This window comes from Caretta caretta, chromosome 6 (assembly GCF_965140235.1).
Source record: "Caretta caretta isolate rCarCar2 chromosome 6, rCarCar1.hap1, whole genome shotgun sequence".
Taxonomy (NCBI): Eukaryota; Metazoa; Chordata; order Testudines; family Cheloniidae; genus Caretta; species Caretta caretta.
In genome coordinates, this window is record NC_134211.1 from 84084657 (window position 1) to 84092495 (window position 7839).

At 45.4% G+C, this 7839-nt stretch overlaps 1 long non-coding RNA gene across 1 annotated transcript; it reads right to left on the reverse strand.

Annotated features, from left to right (window-relative positions):
- Positions 1 to 517: 517 nt before the first annotated feature.
- On the reverse strand, positions 518 to 6824 carry LOC142072556 (uncharacterized). Its single transcript, XR_012668995.1, has 3 exons — positions 6251 to 6824; positions 5656 to 5907; positions 518 to 4479 (listed from the first exon to the last, which is right to left on the reverse strand). It is a non-coding gene; the product is annotated as an uncharacterized LOC142072556 (long non-coding RNA).
- Positions 6825 to 7839: the final 1015 nt, after the last annotated feature.

Consider the following 7839-nt stretch of genomic DNA (forward strand, 5'->3'; position numbering starts at 1 on the left):
TGTTTGACCTCTATTGTTCAGGGGTCAGAGTGACCAGAAGTCCCCTAGGTTTTTAAAGGCTTACAAAGCATTAAAACTACTAAGCCCTCAAGAGAATATTCCTTTGTGCAAACAGTGTCTTCTGTTCAGGGCCAGGCTCAGGTTTCAGGATGGTGCAGAAAGGAAGTCATTGATTTTCCTGGCCCACAAGGTGAGAAGTAAACAAAACTGATTTTTTAAATATGGGGGCTGCAACAACAAAAAATATAAAAATAAAAGATTCATTTCAGGTCAAACAAAACATTTTCTTCAACTCAAAACAATTTCTCCTCTCTTTTTTGTTTCATTTCATGCTTAGGGTTGCTTTTTTAACCCTTAGTTTAAAAAAAATCTAGCTACATTTTAAAACAAAACATTTCAAGATGAAAAGTCTCAAAATAGTTTGCTTCAAAATGTCAAAACAAACTGCTTTGACTTTTTTTGAAAAAAAAGTTGTTGGGTTTTTTTTGGTTGAAACTATTCTCTGAATTCGACTTGAATTCACAAATAGTTTCAGTCAACCCAAAACCACATTTTTGTGTGAATAAACTATTTGTCTGAAAATCTTTTGCCCAATGTTAATGAGGAGTGAGTACAGCTAGGCACTGGAAAGTCCAGGTGTGGTCCAGATCCAACTTAACACAGACCCAGCCTGAAACCCTGGCACAGATGCCAGAACCTGCATATCCCACACAGTGGGGAACTCAAGTAAGTATATGAATAATCATGACAATTACTAGCCAGTTCCTACACAAACATTGAGGTCAAATTACTATCTTCTAGCTTTTAACTATTGGCAAAGCCTCTCTAGCCATCACCATGCATGTTGGAACTGTGTGTGGAAATACTAGGAAGGAGGGCAGAAGTGTCCTTCCCTTCATCCTACTCCACTGGCACTGGTACAAGCTCCATCTGCCATTTCACCTCCCAACTCTGGTAAGAATGTTCCAGTTCTCCACCATCTCTAAAAACACTCACTATTCCCCCGATTTGGGTTGGGACCTGCCCCAAATCCCATTTTTAAAACTTTGCAGCTGGCTTTCCAAACTGCACCTCCTCCCCAATATTTTGCCTAAAATAGTGGAGTGGCAAAAATCGGCATTTTGCAAACAAAAGTACTTTCATCTCAACAGTACGCCACAGCACACTGATATTTTTTTTAAAGCATGCAACTAAATCCATTACTGACACATGGCAGACATGGTGTGAGGTGCATCAGTAGCAACATTATGCAATATTTGTGGTGCAATGGCTATAACAAAATTGATTAACGGTGAATATCATGTACACTCTATGATGATGCATGTAAAGTATGTTCATCGACTCAGTTCCTGAATTAATGTGATGGGGAAATAACAGAGTGAAATTCTATCACCTGGGTTATGCATGAGGGCAGACTAGATGATCACAATGGTTCCTCCTGGCCTGAAAATCTATGAATTTAAAGACAAGAAATAACTTTGTAGGAATCTGACTCTAACAGCATTTGCTCTCTCTTTCCTGTTCTAAGCATTAATATATTAAGCTGAATTTAAGGAAAAGATCTTGAAAAGATTGATTTTTTTCCCCCCTCAAACATAGACTGCTTTCAGTTTGGCTGGGAAATTGGAGAAAGGACAAGACCCACTGAATCTTGAAGTGGAATGAAATCACAGTGATCGTAGATGGTGGCTGCACTCATGTTTGGGAAGATTATTATATTATTGTTTATTTATATTACAGTAACAGCTAGATTATTTTTCCTTATGCTTTTGTTGCTAAAGATGCTCTGCTGTATAATCTGACCTTCTGAAATTTCTCCATAGAAAACTGCAATTTGGAACGTCTTGTCTTTTATTTAATCAAAGATTCAGACTGATATGCTAAACCTCATGTAAATTTGTTATTTGTGGGTATCAGAAGAGCTGATTAAAGTTAGCAATTGGAAGTTGGGGGGGAATGGGACAAAGCCTATCTAGAATGTGTTCATCTGCTGTCTCTAGTGCCTTTTTTAGAAGATTCTCCCAGAAAAAAAATTCCATCTCATGTGAAACATCAATTTAGTGCTAACATTAAAAGGGTTAAGTGCCCTGATCTGTTAACAGAAGTGCTGTCGCTATTTCCTCATCCTCAGGATGCTTTACAATGTGGTTTCCTTCACGGTAATGTCTGTGATACCACAACATTTTCGGTGACCTAGTTAGTGACTTTAGAAGTGAAAGCTAGCTCAGCAAGCAGTCTGGGGCACAAGCAATTCCAATGTCTGTATTTGTTAAGCAGCTTGATCCAGCTAATGTCCCCTGAAATTCTGTGTGGCAGTTGCCCTGAAATGTAGATATCATATAAGAAATGCCTCCAGGCTAAATTTAGTGACTAAATAGTTAATGACATTACTATGGCAGTGCCAGCCCATTGGGGGCCCTAAGCAGGAATAATTTGGGGGGGGGCACACAACACATACTAAAAAAGAGAATAGGGAGCCCCCTTGAGCTGCTTGGGGCCCTAAGCAATTGCTTAGTCTGCTTATGCCTAGTGCCAGCTCTGGAATATTGTTTGAACAAGGGGTAACTTTTTAGATCAGGCCCACTCTCCATCCCAGAAACACAGACTTAGCACAGTTAAGACCTGACACTTCCATTTCACACCAATTGCACAGAGGTGTAAGTAAAACTCTGAAAATTACAGCACAACTTGTTTAACAGAGTTGTATTCTAAGGCCTCGTCTACACAATGGGGTTGGGTCGAATTTAGTCACGTTAGGTCGATTTTAAAATGGATGCGTCCACACGACCAACCCCGTTCTGTCGACTTAAAGGGCTCTTAAAATCGACTTCTGTACTCCTCCCTGGAGAGGGGAGTAGTGCAAAAATTGACCTTGCAGGGTCAAATTTGGGGTAGTGCAGATGCAAATCGACAGTACTGGCCTCCGGGAGCTATCCCAGAGTGCTCCCATGTGACCACTCTGGACAGCACTTTGAATCCGATGCACTAGCCAGGTACACAGGAAAAGCCCCCAGGAACTTTTGAATTTAATTTCCTGTTTGGCCAGCGTGGCAAGCTCAGCAGCATAGGTGACCATACAGTCCCCCCAGAATCGCTAACGAGCTCGAGCATGGACCAAAAGGGAGACACTGGAGCTGATTGCTGTATGGGGAGAAGTATCTGTGCAGACAGAACTCTGAGCAAAAAGTAGAAATGCTAATATATATGCCAAAATAGCACAGGGCATGATGGAGAGAGGCTACAACAGGGATACACAGCAGTGCTACGTAAAAGTCAAGGAGCTCAGGCAAGCCTACCAAAAGACAAAGGAGGCAAATGGGCGCTCCGGGTCAGAGCCCCATACATGCCGCTTCTATGATCAGCTGCATGGCATTCTAGGGAGGGACCCTACCACTACCCCACCACTGTCTGTGGACACCTGCAAGGGGGGAGTCTCACACAACAGGGAGGAGGATTATGTGGATGAGGAGGAGGAGAATGCGCAGCAGGCAAGCGGTGAATCCATTCTCCCCAGCAGCCAGGACCTTTTCATCACCCTGGAACCAATACCCTCCAAAGGCGGGATCCCCGACACTGAAGCTGGAGAAGGTAGCACAGTAGTGAAGACGCACTCCACCGACTTAATGCACTTAGTGTGGACATACGCAATCATCCTGGAAGTGCACTGATGTATGAATTCTAGAGTCCTCTTTCAAAGTGCACTAATTTTGATGCAAATTGAATTAGTGTGGACTGTTGTTCTTGTGCACACGATACTGCTGTGTATTACCATGGCAGTCCTCCAACTGCTATCCCATGCTCCTTTGCAGGTGCCTATCACTAACTTGTTTATCTACGTGCCCTCCCTTGCTTGGGGTCAAGTTGCTTGGATGTCCCTTCCTCCATTTAAAAACTGGTTCAGAGCCAGGATTGGCCCATTTGTTCCTGGACTTGAATATATCAGCACTACAGCGATATTACTCCAGCAACCTTACAACAAGCAGTTGCTTGGAGCCGTGGTGAGATCCTTGAGCTCCTCGCAACCTAGGGGAAGCAACAGTGCAGACAGCTCTTGTGATTAACCACTGCAGTAAGAAAATTTTAGAAGGAGATCACAAAGCAGACGGTCGAGCAGGGTCACAACTGGGACACTGAGCAGTGCCATATAAAGAGCGAACAGCTCAGGAAAATGTACTAAAATCCTGGGAATGACAGAAACACATCCAGTGGTGCCCATTTGGCCTGTCCATTTTATGAGATTTTTTTGGGTTCTGTAGTGATGTGCCAGCAATGCTTTCATGGACAGTGGTAGCCCTACCTCTGCCACCACTAAGGATTCTGTGCCCCACAAGGATGAGAAAGAGTCAGAGGACGCCGACAGTGAAGAGGTCTCCCCGGACAGCCAGGCTCAGTTTGGAACTCCGGAGGATGAGGGCAGCCATGTAGGAAGCCAGCCAGATTCCCAGCCACAAACCCAGCCGAGGACACAAGAGGACGAGCCTATTGAAAGAACCACAGCATGTAAGTAGCTAGCCTGACAATTTAGTATTATGCTATACAGCTGTGCTAACTTCTGTTGTGGGAGCCCCACAGCTGCTGCCTTTCCAAGTCTCCAGTCCCCACCACCTTTCCAATGTGCCCACCTTTGTTCTGCCCCTCCCCCAAATATATCTTTAAAATGGCACTGGACGAGCTGGGCAATTGACGTCTATCTCATGCTGAAGCCCCAATCATCAGCTGTTTACAAATCTATGCCAGGGAGGGCACATATCCATTTCTAATTTCCTTCTGCCTCCCTGCAACAATCCTGCCCAGCAAACATCCCCTTCCCTCAACTCCATCTATGTGTTCAACATGGCAGCCACATGTAGCAGCCGCAACCTCTGCCTGCCCTTGTAACTGGTAACTTGCTACTCACCGCTTGGTGGCACCTCCTGGGGGCTCATGTGGGAAATTAGCTTGTCACTGTCCACACCCCATCCAGCAGTTACTCAGCCCCTTGCCCCAGTCACTCGCTCTGCTGCCACTCTCCTGCTAGCCCAGAGCTGCAGTACCTCTCCTTCATGGCTTAGCCCTCCTGCCAAGTCACCATCATCATCCAGGATATTATCAGAGTCTCCTTCCTCAAAGTCTCAGGCAGTCTCCACCTTCACTATGCTAACTGCTCCACTCCCGCAGTGTCTGGTATGGGAACCGGGCACATCCTCTACTCTGTGTTCCAATCCAGGAACCCTCAAACCAACAGTTCATCAGGTCTGTCCCCCTCAGACCTTATTGCTCCTTCCCTGGACTGCTTCTTACCTTGCCCTTTCTCATGGTCCTAGTCTCCCCCATGAATCAGGAAGTTTGACTGCAAGCTCAGCTCACCTCATTGCAGTCCCATTTTATCCTCAACTCCTAGGCTTTACAGAATCCCCCCTCCCACACCCACATTCCTGACCACCTGAGCTTCAGTCTCATTGCCCCTTATCTCTCTAGCAGGTCCTAAGGCTAATTGGTGTCTCTTGCCACCTTAACCCCATCCATGCTGCTGAGGGGTGAACACCTTGTCACACCCCACCTCCCCCCACACGTATCAGATTCAAATAATGATACTATTTAGTGGTGTGAAATTCAAAAGTGTATTGAGACAGTTGCTGGGGGAGGGGGGAAGTGTCGTTACTAGTCATAGTTTACCTGAAGTATATGTAGGGATGGGCAGTACATGCCCGTAAAGATAGTACGGCTACTGCTCCCTACTGAGGTATATATGCCCTCAAACAGGGATTCAGGCAGGAAAAGACGCTTAGGTTAGGGACACCAAAGCTATACAGCTCTTAATGGCTTTTCAGAGGCTCACATATTTCATAGAAAAAGACTGGAAGCAGGTAAGGTTTCAAAACAGTCAGTGCAGACCGCAATCTGGTTTTCTCCACACTTTCAGCACATCTGCAGGGGAGATAAAGCAGCCTGTGAGACTTGAGTGTTTGCTCATTCTGCAGCTTCTGCACAGCTCCAGCATAACTCGTAACTCCCTTCCACTCCAGTAGCACTTGAGAGGGTGAGGGTGGGACCATCTTGGTGAATAACTTCACAGCATGTCTCACTGGTCTGCCCTTTTCTTTTTGGAATAAAGCCATTCTCTGCCTCCTATTCAAACCAGGAGCACAAATCCAACCCTCACCCCCAACCCAACCCCACCCCCCACAAGGCACAGTATAAACTGCAGACCCAAAGCAGGACTGTAAATCACAACTTCTCGATCTAGCTCCCAGGCACACACACCACTTACCATATCTGAAGTCTCCGCAAGACGGGGAGGAATGGAGGGCTAATGGTGAGATGTTTGGAGCTCTCCTTACAGATTTTGGGGCGGGCGAACCTCAAAAAACAAAACAACAATAACAAAAAAGAACTCATTGGCAGCTGGAAGGTGTTTTAGATGTCAGAGGGAAAAAGACAGGCAGCTATCCAGACACAGCATTGAAGTGGCCCAGGACAGCATTGCATAACCAGAGACACTGGAGGGGAAAGACAGGGACATGCAAAAGCAATTCATGGAGGCAATGCATGGGCAGAACGCTCTGCTGGAGTGCATACTGCTATTAGGCCCTCAGACAATGAAGTGCCCTCAACCAGGACCTAACCATGTTCTGTAGCCCCTGGATAATACAGGGTACTGGGAACACCAGCAAATGTTCCCCACTGTAGCCCTACAGCCGCACTCCTAAAGGCCACTCCCCCCCGCAGCAAAAAGCACAGTGCAGTGAGAACAGGACCATGTGGGAGCCCAGCACATTTGAGCCATCCAATGCACCTGGCAACTTTGAGCCCTGATGCAACCCCAGAAGGCAGAAGGACAAGAAGTAGCAAAGGTAAGGCATTCACTTACCTGTGAATAGGAGCTCTCCCCCAACCCCCATTGCTGTGTGCCACTCCCCAACCCCCGCACTATATTTGAATGTTGGTCTTTTTTTTCACTTTAAAGCTGTGTTTCACGTTGTCACAATCCCTATGAGCAAACTTGTTAATTTATTTTTTAAGTTTTATTTTTGGCCATTATGTACGGGCATAACTGGTGCGATAAAAATTGTTTAAAAAGTCAGAAAGAATCTGCAGTGCATGCATGATACACACAAGAAACACCTATTTTCACATGTAATAGCTTTTTGCAAAAGTATACAAGCATAGACCCAATCTAAAATAAGGAGTGCAACAACTTGTCACTTCTACCACTTATAAAAGTAATTCCAATGCTCGCAATCTAGTCCAACTGCTCCCATCCCTGGGATAACAACTGGAGGTACAGCTGCACATTTTCAGGCCCCAGACTCAGTGTAAGAACAAAAGGCATGCCTGACAGTATTGCCCTGGCAGTTTACACTTGCCAGTGGACGCCTTGATGGCTGCTCATACCACTGAGCAAGTCTTTGTGCCTCAGCCTCCCACCCACCGTTAAGACTTTCTCCCTTACTCTCCCAAATATAGTGCAAAATACAACCCACAGCTATAATTCTAGGCAAGTTTTGTTCTGCAGCTTCTAACCTAGCCATGAGCTCAACCTTTCAGATGGCCAAATGTACACTCGGTTGTCATTCTTCAACTACTGAGGTGATAATTAGACAATTCTTTTATTCTGCCCAACTGACCAGTAAATGGCTTCATTAGCCAGGGAAGCAGAGGAGAAGCTGGGTCTCTCAGGTAAAACAGAGCAATCTCCACACCACTAATATCCATAGTGATCCTGGGGCAAACTCTCCATTATTCATTAAGATAAAGAGGCATGACTTCTGAAAGATTCTAGCATTGTGGACCTTTCCAGACCCCCCTGCATTTATGTTTGTAAACCTGCTACAGTGATCAACCAAGCCTCGAAGCACT